Source organism: Lactuca serriola, chromosome 2, assembly GCF_051521515.1.
Source record: "Lactuca serriola cultivar US96UC23 chromosome 2, Lser_US96UC23_V15, whole genome shotgun sequence".
Classification (NCBI taxonomy): Eukaryota; Viridiplantae; Streptophyta; class Magnoliopsida; order Asterales; family Asteraceae; genus Lactuca; species Lactuca serriola.
This window is the reverse complement of record NC_136409.1, coordinates 168,016,345-168,030,963: the sequence shown is the minus strand read 5'-3', so window position 1 is coordinate 168,030,963 and position 14,619 is coordinate 168,016,345.

Sequence of the window (14,619 nt, the reverse complement as noted above, 5' to 3'; positions counted from 1 at the left end):
TCAAGTTATCCCAGGAAAAACCCTTATTTTCCTTAAAAGTTGGTTGGTTATCCATGTACGAATATCGAATATCTACTATACTTAACAAGGATTTTATTTTCGAATCTCTAATTTCGCTCAGAGGAGTATATATTAATAGACGTATTTTCGAAACTCTAGTTTTACTCAGAGGAGGATATTAGACGAAATTTCGATGCTCTGGTGACACTCAAAGACGTACATTAGCTGTATTTTCGAAGTTATGGTGCCATACAAAGGCATATTTTAGACGTATTTTCGAAGCTCTGATGACACTCAAAGATGTACATTAGCTGTATTTTCGAAGTTCTGGTGCCATCCAAAGGCGTATTTTAGACGTATTTTCCGAAGCTCTGATGACACTCAAAGACGTACATTAGCTGTATTTTCGAAGCTCTGGTGCCATCCAAAGGCATATAATATTAGTAATAATCCTATTTTATGATTAGCATGAATCCTTCATAAATTATAAAATATAACATAAATTATCACATTTTATAATGAGATCTACAATTAGTCTGAAAGCTAACTCTGCAAGTTAAACGGTTGGTCAATACGGTTTCAGTGTTAAAAGCATACGGAATATGAAACATTTCAAATGAAATAATAAATTTGAGTACAAGGTTTCCTTGTACTATTGCTTGTATTCCCCCCTAAAAACATTGAAAAACACGGAAAAATGTGTAGGGGTATGAACTCACCAGTCGAGAAATGTGCCGATTAGGATGCTAAGTGTCAGTTCAGGGCTTGAACACACGCGAGGTTCCTATGTAATATGAATAGATACATAATTGTATCTAATTAGACATTGAACTACTAATTAAGTAAGAATATACACTCTGAGGCGCGAAAACACTTCAATTCAAGTGTTAGGAGTGGTCCGGGTTGCATCTAAGGAGGTGAAAGGCCTAGATATGGAGTTTGCTCTTCAAGAGAAACTCCTAAAGGAGATTATGGCCTAATGACCATATCCCCATGAGTTTACGGCCGTAAACTCATGGGTGGTGTGTTCTTGGATTCTTAATGGTCTTATAACACTAGTGGAATAAAGCTAGGTTAAGTTCTAAGGCATGCGAAGGGGTTAAAACATCAAAGGGACCACTTTAAGGAGTTTACGGTTGTAAACTAGGAGTTTACGGCCGTAAAATCTCATATACCCTTTCTTATTGTGTTTTGGTGGTCCTAGGTTAAGCATAAGTGGTTCTAGTCCAAAGTACAAGCCATGGAAGGAAGTTAGGGCACCATTTGACCACTTTATAGGATTTTACGGCCTAGGAACCATTCCTTGGGGGTTTTACGACCGTAATCTCCTAAGGAGGTGGTTTATCTCATGTTTAAGGTCCCTAACGCAAAGGTGGTTGATTCTAGACATTATTCCAATGCATAAGAGGTGTTTAAGGGGCATTTTCACACCTTAAAAGGTGTTTACGGCCTTAGAAGGGGTGTTTACGGTCTAAGCATGCTCTTGGTCCATAAAATCATGTTTACTCCCCAAATTTTAAGATTTTGGTGATCCAAGTCCATTCATGAAAGCCCCTAAGTCATACCTAAGCTCCATAAGTGGTTTGGAAGGGTTTTGGGGCTCCAAAACCCCATTTAAGGGTGTTTGCGGTTTGGGATAGTTCCTGGACCATAAACACATGTTCTTGGTTCTTTTGGATGATTTAGACACAGATTTGAAAGCTAAACAATGCTAAACTATAAGCTAGGATAGATCACTTACCAAATTGGAGCTTGAAAAGGATGGTTTTGGATCAAAACTTGGATTTGTAGAGAGAGAGTAGTGAGAGGAAGTGAAAAAGCTTCAAATGAGATCATATCAACTTTATATATGGTTTGAGTTTGAGACCTGGTGGAAATCTACCTGATACCGACGTTAAACGAGGCTTATGGTCGTACCCGATTTAGTTGTCGTAACCCGATGTGGTCGAAACTAAAAAAAATCTCCAATTAAGAATTTGGATGTTTTAACGTGTTTTTAAATGGGTTTGGACACTCATGAGATCATAATAAAGGTCTCAATTTAATTAACTTAACCCAAAAGTTAACGGAAAAATTGGAATACAAACGGGTTTTATTAACGGAAACGGGTTACAGTGACGAAAAATTTTTCGGATTGTCACATTATCCCCCCGTTAGAGGGAATTTCGTCCCGAAATTTAGAATTAAGATATAAATCATGGATTTGGAAAGAGATGCGGATATTTCTGTTTCATCGAGTCTTCGCGTTCCCAAGTGAATTCGGGTCCCCGCTTGGCATTCCAACAAACCTTCACTATCGGGATACGGCTTTGTTTCGTACGTTTGATCTCTCGATCCATGATTTCGATTGGTTCTTCTACGAAGTTCCGAATTTCGTTGATTTCGATCTCATCAAGAGGGATTCACGAGGGTTTCATCGGATAGACGCTTTTTAAGATTTAAGACGTGGAAGACAGGGTGGATGTTGCTAAACTCTTGAAGTAGTCGAAGTTTGTAATCTACGGGACCGATTCTAGCGAGGATTTCAAAAGGTCCTATGTACCTCGGGTTAGGTTTTCCGCGCTTTCCAAAGCATATCATGTCTTTCCAGGGTAAGACCTTCAACAGGACACAATTCCCAACAAAAGGGGGTACACCTTTCTGTGTCAGAGTGGTTAGGGGTTTGGCGATTCTGGAAAAATTCTAGATGAACCTGCGATAGTATCCAGCGAGACCCAAGAATTGACGGATTTCTGTGGGTGTCTTCGGTGCCGGCCAATTCTCTATCGCCTTGATTTTTGGACGGGTCCACGCGTATACCCTCCTTGTTTACCACGTGACCAAGGAAAGCTACCTTCCGAATCCAGAATTCGCACTTGGAAAATTTCGCGTACAGCTTCTCTGATCTAAGAGTTTCCAACACTATCCTCAAGTGTTGTTTGTGGTCCTCTTCGCTTCTGGAGTAGACAAGTATGTCATCAATGAACACGATGACGAACTTGTCTAGAAAAGGGGCGACATACCCGGTTCATCAGGTCCATGAACACAGCCGGTGCATTGGTTAGACCGAAGGGCATCACTACGAACTCGTAGTGACCGTATCAATGTTTTAGTTATATTAATAATGAAATTTTTACCCCTGATTTTTGGGACGTTACAAGTTGGTATCAGAGCCTTGGTTTGAGGGATTCGGACATACTTTCAGGTGTGTCTGAACTCAGACTGAGGATCTGGAAGGTTTTTTTAAAGGAAAATGTTTTCAAGGAAAAGTTTTCTAAGAAAAGAAAGGGTTTGGTGCATGCAATCGGCCGAGCTCAAGTAAGTTTCCCCAGAATACCCACATCTGTTATCTGTTATGCTTTGGTTATGAATCTGAATATCGCATGCTAGTTAGGGCTAGGAGGGATGCCTTTGTATGCTATATGAGCTCTTAGAATTGCATGCTAGTGCTGAGTAGACAACGATAGATTGGCCTGATATGTGATGTTGTAGCCTTGGGATGCTGGATGCCATGCTAGAATGAGAATGATTATTGATATTGGTAACTGCTACGTATATGTTTTAAAATTGTATACGGTTAGGATCTCATGGCCATAGAATAATTGGTGCGGCTCGTTTCTTGTTCTGTGTACAATTTGCATGTATAAGGTAGCCGTCAGCGAGGGTGGATGTGGACAACTTGGGTTGTGGTACGTGGGCCGGATATTTTATGATCGTTTGTGGGTCGGAAATTACCCTAGGATGAGCCTAGGATGAGATTAGTGTTAGGAGTGTGTCTGCACGAATGTTGCTTGCTTTGTGCTTTGTGGAACTCTTTAGTGATGGGAGTCAGCTACTAAGTAGATGTGACGATATCCAGGGAGTAGATGACTGGCATCGTGAGGAGTTCCTCAGCAGCTGATGGAAGGGCGAGGTCGGGAACCTAGGAAAGCCTATGATATGCTCCAGTGAGTAGTGAGGTGGTTGGGTGTGATTTGGAGCCTAGGGGGGACCTAGGAGGTAGGATATTGTGATGTTGTCTAGCAGACATTTAGTACATCAGGGAAGTAGGTGACTTATAGGATTTGGGATGATTCCGGAGGAAAGTATGGATAGGTGTGGAAGGTAGTATTGGGCCCGAAATACTGAAAGCACAGGATCCATACTCGAATCGGGGAAAGTCTCGAAGAATCCAGGAAACATGGGAAAGGAATTCGTGGTTACGAGTGGACTGTGGGGATAGCTGCAGTGCCATTAATGCGGATGAGCATGCAAGGGGAAGGACCAGGGTTTGGTCCTGGCTCCGGTAGAGAGCCAGTTAGTAGAAGGACTACCATGATTGGGAGTTCGCATTGGATCTCTTGCATCAGGCGGCAAGGATTGATGGTGCGATCTATTGCACTTTCGGAGTTAAAGACTTTGTCTTGGGGAGTGTGATAGTTAGACCTTGGGTCGGATTTCTGCTAATGTTCGAGTTAGCAAGAGTATCAGGTGCCAGCCAGTGCACCGAGGAATCTTTAAGGAGCTTTAAGATGGACGTATCTTGCAGAGTGGATTCCGCATATACCGGGATCGCTCCGAGTCATTGTCGAAGGCTATCCGGTGATCTGGGTAGCTACAGGTGTAGCAGGTTTGGCCATGTCAGCAGGGAATGCCCATAGGGGGCAAGTCCGTCATATTGTCGTTGAAGGAAAATGGGGGACAAGGAAGTCAACCACTTGATGATCAGGGAGGAGCAGTGAGGGCACCGACTCCAGTTATCTAAGAATTTTCAGTATGCGCGTGTCATTTTGGGTATGGCCTAGATTGGTTCCAGGGCTTATATGAGGGAAATTATGACTAGGTTCCAGTAACCTTAGCTATCATGTTTGAAAAGGCTCCCGAGGTTGTCAAGGGAAGAGAGGATTGTTGCTGAAGATTTGGTTAGACCATATGACCTTCGGTCAGCAAGAACCGAGTATAACAATATTTAAAGCATCTAAATTCGTTGATATGGTTGGGATTCAGAGATGCTAGCGGGTTTTCGGAAGTTGTGTTGTTTTGGGAAGGGTTATTCTTGGTGTTCTAGCTTTTTTAGGTGCCACTCGTTAGCAAATTAACCACTGGAACGAGAGAGAGGATGTGGGAATCCTTCAATTTTCATGTGCCAAGCGGACTTAGTCGAATCTAAGTGGGGGAGAATTATTCAAATATCCCGGAGAAAAGCAAGTGTGAGACGTGGATGCGTCTCACATTTTCCTTTTGGGGAGGAAAGGCGGCCTTAGGGGCCGACTGAGTATTGGATATCGTGGGATGGGAGTTCGGGAAACTCCCCGGCATTTGGATCGCATCCTTCTGACGTCATATTGCAGGCTTCGGGGAAGGGAACCAGGTAGTGTTCCAGTCGGTAATTGAGTTCAGTTTGGGAGGATAGACTACGTGGGTGCTAAACAGTGAGATGCGTTCGGATTAATAGGTGAGTAGTAGGGCCATGGGCAACGTTCATGTGCTATGAAAGTGTTATAAGACTATGGGGAAGCCGTAGCATTCACTGTGAAAGTGTTGTAAGACTACGGGGGAGCCGTAGCATTCACTGTGAAAGTGTTGTAAGATTACGGGGGAGCCGTAGCGTTCACTAACGGACAGTCAGGGTGGGAGTGTTGTCAGACTACGGGGGGTTGTAGCATTCACTAATAACCGGATGGCATGGAAGTTCTATAAGACTACGGGGTAGTCGTAGCATTCATGAGTTCTTCGAGTGATTGGGTCTACGGTAGATTAGTTCGCAAAGTCGTGGGAAAGCCATAACATAGGTAGAATCAGGATTGGAAGGATTATTCATGGGTGAGCCCGGATGGGTATGGGATTTCAGAATGGAAATGGTAGAGACTGTTGAGTCAAGGGTTGGACCTCGAGTTGCAGGATCTTGTGGATAAGTGGCACGTGATGCAGTATGGCTACGGCTGGGTAGTCTTGGTTTTTGATCACCTGGAAACCTGGTGGTTGGACCAGATGAGATACTGGTAGTCTCAGGGATCGACTAAGGGGGATTGTCTATCGGCCATGAAGAGGACGTCGGAAGTTATGGTGTATTATGAATCTTGAGGTAGTAGCGGGGTGTCGACTGGTTTCAGAAAGGATTCCGAATCAGGGTTCGTGCATGTTCAGTATAGGATTTTGTTTCGGTAAGATGAGATTGGGAGCATAAGATGCCAAGGGCATCAAATGTAGGATACCAGGGTAATGAATGGGTGTGGTTGATGGTAGCTCAATCCATCACAGTGTGAATCGAATTGGTTTTATCAGTAATGGGACCATGCCATGTTTAACCAGGGAAAGATAGGTTGAGGGAGGTCGGGTATGATGTAAGACCACAGTTGTTCTTGTGGCATTCATTTTTGCGTCGGAATTAGTGGCAACAGGTTGTTAGCCTGTCATGATCGGGTGGATCAAGGGAGTGAAGGAGTCGAGAGAAAAGATATCGCCAGGGCGGTTATTGTCAGACGAGGTGTCCTTCGGAGGTCATGTGGGGATGTGGAGCATGTGTCTCTGGTTCAACAATCGGGAAGGTGTCCGATGCTTCATACAATTGACAGTCAAGTCGGGACCAGGGAGGTCTCAGTCATTCTTCAGAAAAGCAGTTTCGTAGTAGCGGGAGGTTGTTAGAGCTACAGTGACAGGATAACTAGTGGAAACTAGTTCCAGAGAAAGATTTCGTTCAGAAGTCGTGGGAGAGACTGAGTGAGGAGTCCTTGCACTCCACAGTTGAGTTGGAACTCGGTTTGCAGATATACGACGGGTGATTGGAGACCAGGAAGGTCTCGAGATATTTTGGGAAGCAACCATATAGCAGTTCAGTGTTTCAGTCAGTTCAGTGTTTCAGGCAGTTTGGTATTACCGACAATAGTGACCGACACCGAGAGTGGCTGGAGTGATGGTCATCGTGAAGGGTACGTTCCTCACAGTGACAAAGGAAATGGATAGCTATGGAGGGCAGCCTTGGGGAGGCCAGAAACGCACGAGGAATAGGAAGTAAACCCCAAGAATGTTTAGCCTAGGTACTCGGGGAGTACCGGAAGCATTGCCATTTGAGCAGGGGGTCTTGTCAGGAAGGTTAAGGATTAGATTGTACTCGGGGATTTGACCTGTAAGGATTACGCCATCCAAAATGATCAGGCAGAAGGCTAATAGGGTTAGAGTCACCAGGCAAGGTGTTGGAGGCGGATTGCAGGTCAGTTAGCCATAGTGAACTTCGAGGACGAAGTTTAGTTTAAGTGGGGGAGAGTTGTAACACCTGAAATCAGAAAGGCCAAGAAAGGAAATGTAACATCCCAAGTCAGAATCAAGAGTTCAGGGGGTAAAGTGTAAATAAAGAAGGGGACTCGGCGAGTCGGAGCGGGATTTTGGTTGCAAGTTAAGTGACCAACTCGTCAAGTCGGTAGTTGGAGTCGACGAGTTGGTGTTGAAGAGAGAAAAACCCTAATCCCGGGGTTGTGCCCTATATAAAGAATGTTATGTTCCTCCTTCAGCCTCTTTAGCTTCCCTTTGAGTTACAGAAACCCCAAAATCCGTGTGAGGCTTCATTGTTGAGGAGATTGGGGGCTTAGAAGAGGAAATTGGTGGAAGGAGCTTGAGAAATTGGAAGTTAGCATCAAGGGTTTGTATAGATCTGTGATCTACATCAGTTTTGGGCACATCTCTGAGGTAAGGAGCCTTATCTTAAGCTATTTCCTTTTTGGTTTATCCTTGGTGGTTGTTTTGGGAGCCCCTTAGCTTGTTTTGAGACCTATCTCAGATTTGGGAGTTAGATTTGGGGTTGCTGCTCCAGATCTAGACTCATGATGGCTTAGAATGTCATAAAGCTTCAGTTCTTGGGTTGTTGGTAAAGCCCCTTTGTCTAAAATCCAAGCCCTAGTGTGTTTTGGGCTTATATCTCCTTGGTATCACGTAAAGTTTGCAACTTTACGTGAGGGATAGCTTGTAGAAGGGTAGATGTATGGATTGGAGCCCCTGCATGGCTTGAAAAGCCTCTGAATGGATTGAGAACTGGAGATACTCGGCGAGTCACATGAGTGTACTCGACGAGTTGTATGAATATGTGCATAGACTCGGCGAGTTGGAAGAACAACTCGGTGAGTCTGTTGAAGATTGCCTTGGACTCGACGAGTCTGTTCTTGGACTCGGCGAGTCTGGTCATGGAACCCTAACCTTTTCTGGTTAAGTCGTGAATCGATGAGTCGAGGGACGACTCGGTGAGTTGAGCAGGATGGGACTCGAAGATTCCTAGACTCGACAAGTCAGCGGGTTGACTCGGCGAGTAGAGTCAGTCAGGAAGTTTGACTTTAACTTTGACCAAGAGTTGACCAGTTGACTTCTAGGTGTATTTTGATAATTATTGGTATTTATTGAGTTTAGTTATTTGGTGTTGACCAGTGGAGGGGTTCGTGTCGGTGGTTGGAGCAGCGTGATCTTATTTCTTCAGCCGACAGTTGTAGATGAGTCTTCTCACCATACTAATGGGTCTAAGGCACCAAGGCCGGCCCATCTTATGTTGTGTGATATGATAGTTAGCTTTATGCTAGGTGGTATGTTGGTAATTATGTGATATGCTAGTTGTCTTTGTGATACTTGCATTGAAGACCATGTGGGGTAGCCCATGGCACAATGGTATAAGACCCTGGGGGTTGCCACGGCATCCTTACAGGTTTATGTACGTGTTATGTGTAGATATTTATGTGATGCAGGATATGCTATTTGTTTATATATGGTATTTGCAGGGAAGACCCCGGGGGAAGCCCGTGGCATTGGATGTAAGACCATGTGGGGTAGCCCATGGCAGTCCTAGGTAAAGACCATGTGGCGTAGCCCATGGCACTATTACAGGTTTTATGTATGCAGGTCTTATGTGGTATATGGTAGCTTTTATAGCTAACAGTATATAAGATATGTGTGTAGCTTTTATAGCTAACAGGATATGTGATATGTGATTTGTGTGAATGGTATGCTCTGGGAAACTCACTATGCTTCATGCTTACAGGTTTGTTTATGGTTTTCAGGTATCATCGTTTTAGAAAGGAAGAGCTCGGGTTGATCGCAGTGCACACACCTATGATTTCCGCAATGAATGATTTTAGGATAAACTCTGTTAAACGATTTGATTTACTATGATTTGATTGTTGAATTAAGTGGTATCAATGTTTTAGTTATATTAAAAATGAAATTTTTACCCCTGATTTTTGGGACGTTACATTGGGCCAAACCAAACGGCGAAGATTGAAGGAAGATGGGTCAAGATGTTGATTTGTGTGCCTATAGCTTTGGTTCGAATTGTGTTGTTTGGATTGTGTATAATAATCGGGTATATTGCGACAAAATGTGATTTACAAGGTTGGAAAGATAAGCAGAATCCAACGCCAAGATGGAGATGTATGGTTATGTGGATCACCCGATAGTGTGCATGTAACACCGTAAATTTTCAAAACAAAATTTTCATTTAAAATCACTTAATCCTCGTAACACATTTCATTAAAATCTCATTAATTTAATTTACACTTTGAAACTCCATAATTATTCAGTTAAAAATCCAAGATCCTCAAAACATAACTCTTCCAATGGTGTGTACAATCAAGTCGGTGCCTTCCCACAATCCTGAGAAAAACCTGAAACACATAACACGGTAAGCACGAAGCTTAGTGAGTTCCCCACAATACCATATACAACAAATTAGCCACTCGAGGCTACAACTCTGTATGACCCTCTGGTCAACGTGTCTCAGTGGGACCCTCCAGTCCCACAACTCTGGTGGACCCTCCGGTCCTAACTCTATGGACCTTCCGGTCCTAACTCTGTAAAATCTGAATAATACATAGCATAAATCACACAGAAATAATGCAGTATATCACAGTACACAAATAACATATAAGATACTCTGTCACACAACTCTGATTACCACTCTAGGTATGTATAGTGAGAAGACTCACCTAACAAGCAGCAAGTAAATAACCTCGCACCCAAATCTCGAGCTAGCCTCCGCCTAACATAAGGGATGAATATCTCTAATTAATACTCTTTTACACGACCCTAATAATTGAGGGCTATTCTTTCTCTCTCTAACTCTTGAATTGGGTAAAAGACCATTTTACCCATCCATTGTCTCCATTACTCATGTTGACCAACCCCAGAGTCAATAGAAGTCAAACTCGAGTCAACAGTCCATGTTTGACCTGAATCGTCGAGTGCACTCATGCAACTCGTCAAGTCCACTCATATCCTCAGAAGTCTCTTGAAGGTCCAGCTCAGCTCGTCGAGTTGACCTCCAACTCACCGAGCCATCAAATGATTCATATCTTCGGGACAAACCCTAACCAGCTCGTCGAGTCGGCTCATCGACTCGGCGAGTTCATTCAGACCCAAAGCTCAATCAGACGATTTAAAACAGATCTATCACTCCAAACACTAGATCTATCATCTCAATGCTCAATAGTCACGTAAAGCTTCAATCTTTACATTCATGCATGATGTTATTGCTCCAAAAATGCTAATGCATGCCCTTCATGAGTGATTAAGCCCAAAAACCCTCCTATGGATGAATAAAGTTGGGACACCTAGACTCAAAGGACCTCACAAGGTCCAGATCTGAGGTCTAGACTCTTTGATAACTCATGATACTCAAAAACCCAAACAAAAGATGGCAAAAAGCCGTAAAATCCATAGATATGAGATCTATCCGAAATAAGAAGAAAGGTGAAGACTTCATACCTTCCTTAGGAGATCTGGACAGGAGATCACTGGATCCAACAGCCTCACCTCCAGCTCCTTGCTTGATAACCTCATCCTCTTCCTCAAATGATGCACAAGAACCATAATATGAGCTTCTCTCTCACTCTCTAGCTAAAATAGCAATTAGGGTTTGCTCTCAGGGGTGTAGGGTAACTAATGAGGCGGAAATGGGGGCATAAGTTCCCTTATATAGGCCCTAACCCCGGGAAATTAGGGTTTCTCTGCCCAGCACCAACTCGGCGAGTCTGCCTCCCGACTCATCGAGCCCATTCATTAAATCCCACACGACAACTCGACCCTACTCGGCGAGTTGGACTCCCAACTCGTCGAGTCACTCCATAAACCTCAAGAATTCAACAATACAATAACATACCTAAAATTTCGGATGTTACAGTGCAAGGAGAATTTTTTTTTTCATCCGGGTAAGATCACATCAAGGTTCATTAATTGTGTAGTCAAATATGTCGTTATGTGAACTTATATGGGGCTTGAAATCATAACTTAATTGTATGAAATTGAGGCTGAATGTCGATTGTTCTTATTATAACCTGCTCCTATGTTTTTGCTTGGATTATTGATTTGATTTGATTGGGTTTCTTGTTCTTGGACAGAAGAGGAAGTTCAGAATGAGTTGAGGACTTGAGCTGTTTGTTCCATAACTTGATTTCATAGTTTTTACTTCTTCGGTAAATACCCAATAAACTTTCTTTTACATATCGCATCTCAATCTTTTTTCTTGTTAATTAGTTGTCTTATATGTTTCAGATATGATCATTAAGATATTGTTGGAATCGAATTTGACATTAACATCCTTATTGGTTAGTCATTTACTCATTTTCCTTTAGAATCATGCTAACTCGAAGCACCAGATTATATAATTGATTGGTTGATAAGTGATAACATTATTTTACTATGTGATTTGGTTTATAGAGCTCCGAAGAAGAATCAGTTTTAAGGAAAATGGTATATGATGTTATATTACCTGACTATTCATTCCTCCATATACACAAAGTAAACCATCTTCCTATTAACCACATAAAGAAGCTGTTGAGTTATTTAGGTATACTAATCTTCCTAGATTCTTCAATATACAAAACTTCAATATCTAATGTTATATAATTGTATATTTGTAGGAAAAACAAGGATCATTCAAAGGCCATTTCATACACGAATGCATTTTCTGGTGTGGTGGCTTTTTTTTCTACTTTCATTTTTTCATATTAGTACATTGTACTTTAAAAAAAACTACCTAGATGTGATGTGGTGGCTATTTTTTTCTAGAAAAACAATATAACCGGGTGTAAATTGTGTTCTATGTCTTAAGTAAGTTTTAGGTCGTTTGTGTGACATTAAAAAAATGTTTGTTTATTAAAATAAAGTAATTAAATTAAATTAGAAAAAAATAAAAAAAATGGAGTGGTAGAACTGTTACCACTCCCTATCAAATGTTAAGATTAGATGCTAAATGGAGAAAAATGAGGTGGCATTCAAAAAAGCTAACTTGGCAAGGTGTTAAGAGTGTTACCACTCCTCTTAGCCTAAGTACGCATGACGTAGGAGCTGATGGGTGGGAGATGTTTTTAGTGAGCTATGCAGGCGTAGCTTATGTTACGCAGGGTGTAACTGCGCAGAGTAAAAACCCTAATTTCATGTTTGATCCTTATTTAAGGACTCTAACCCATTGAGGCCCTTTTTATCATCAACATACACCTTCTTAAGCATATAACTCATTACCATAGCCATTTGGGGGAGGATTTTGAAGCATGTGAGTGTTCTCTTGTGTGTTTTGTGAAGAAGGAGGTCATTAAAAGTGTGCATGGGGGTGTCAGGCTTGTAGATCCAGACTATACCTTTCTTCAACATCCTCCAGTAGGTATAAAGCTTGAATCTTATTGGTCTATATGCTAGATCTATTTATTTCTTGATATTAATGTCCTTTAGTCCCATAATCTTGAGTCTTGTGAGTATAAGGTACTCCATACCTTGTCCATATTCATTCATGTACGAGCTTTAGGATATTAGAAGGTGTCAGGAAACTAGAGTTTGGATTTGAGCTTTATCTAGCCATGTAAAGGCATAAAGTTAGGAACTTTATCACTCTAGACGTGTATTAGGGCCATATCTGAGCAATAGATGGTTGGTCTTTATTGATTAAGAGCTAAAAATGGAAATAGATTAACAACATGGTACACAGGGCGTACTCTAAGTACGTATGTCATACCACTACGCAGGGCGTAAGTCAACTGGGCATTGACCATTGACTTTTTGACTAGTTTGACCTTTGGTCAACTTTGAGGGATTGATGACTTAGAAAGGCAAAATGGTCTTTTTTCCAAATGAGGATTATCATTTCCTTTTGGATCTATTAAGTAGGATATAACTTAATTGCTAATTATGGTTTGGTTTTTGATATGTTTAGTTGGAGAGACTTTAGCTCCAACAGCTCATGTGTGAGATCTATCTATTACCGATTGAGGTGATTTATTCCTCACTGTACTCATGGGTCGAAGGCACCAATTTTGACCCTCTAGACTTGATATGTAACTTGGTATATAGAATGTAGTATGCTGTAGAGATTAGATAGTCCGTAGATTTGTATGATTACATGTTTTGCTGGTTATAATTGTTATTTGATTATGTGTGTATGTCGACATATTATGATAGGTTGGGTTGAGGCGGTCATGCTTTGTGTTGGAGGCCAATACACCTAGGGTGGTCTAAATAAACTGTAGGCCTTGTGAGGCGATCTAGTCAGGTTGTAGGCCCACAGAGTGATCTTGATAGTTTGTAGGCCTTAGGAGGCGCTCCAGTCAGGCTGAAGGCTCGTATATGCATGTTGTTATCTGTTTGGATGTGTGTGGTATTTTGGGGGAACTCAGTAAGCTTTGACATATAGTTTGATTTCATGGTTTCAAGTACATCAGATGATTGGGGCAAGGTAAATGCATGATTGTTCACATCTTCCTTGGTTATTTTGTTGATAGACGATTTTGGGATACTCTGATTAATGATTATGTCTTTTGCAACAAGGTTTTGTATGATTTATGGATTATTAAATGGTTTTAAAAATAAAATTTTTTACTATGAGTTTTGGGAAGTTACAAGTTGGTATCAGAGGCCTGGTTTGAGAGAATTAGAATAACGCTCGTGTGATTCCATACTCAAACTAAGGATCTGGAAAATATTTTTTCAGAATTAACTCGAAAGAGACCAAAAAAAAGGATGTGATGTGTACAATCATCCAGAGTCAAGGAAAATATTCCCCAAGATACTCCCACTTGTTCTGTGTATTCATGACATGTTATAAATGCATGCTAGAAATTAGAATAAGGATCTGCTTAGGGTTTCATGCTAGAATGTCTGCTTAGGAGAGATGCCTTTATGCTAATATGTGAACTAGTACATATTATTGATAATGAGTAGGCTGAGGATCTTTAGGAGTTTTATATGAGGATTACTTGATCTTTAAGATGCCTTATTGCCTATACAATTATATTGCTTGAATGTTGCTTTCTTTGTGCTTTGTAGGATTCATATTCATATGAGTTTTGTAAAACTCGGTTTCGAATCGTTTCATTATTCGGGGCCATGGCCTGGTCATCAGTCATCATAATGTTTTGGGCCTTAGGGAAGAAAGGATTTGGCCCTTTTGGAGGTGGCTATTATAGTATAAGTGATCAGGGTGTTTGTTTGTGTTTCGAAGCCCAAGGGTATAATCGTAATTTGATATCTCGGTCCTTTATGAATTTCGGTTTTTTGTTCATAAAGTTCTTAGGCGGAGGTGAGTTGATAGAAGTGTACGACTTCTCGTCACCTTTCCATGGATATAAAGTTCGTTGGAAACAAACTTATAACGAAGAAGTTATGGCCTTTTGGAAGTTTGGTGGTTTTAGGCCTTAGTCG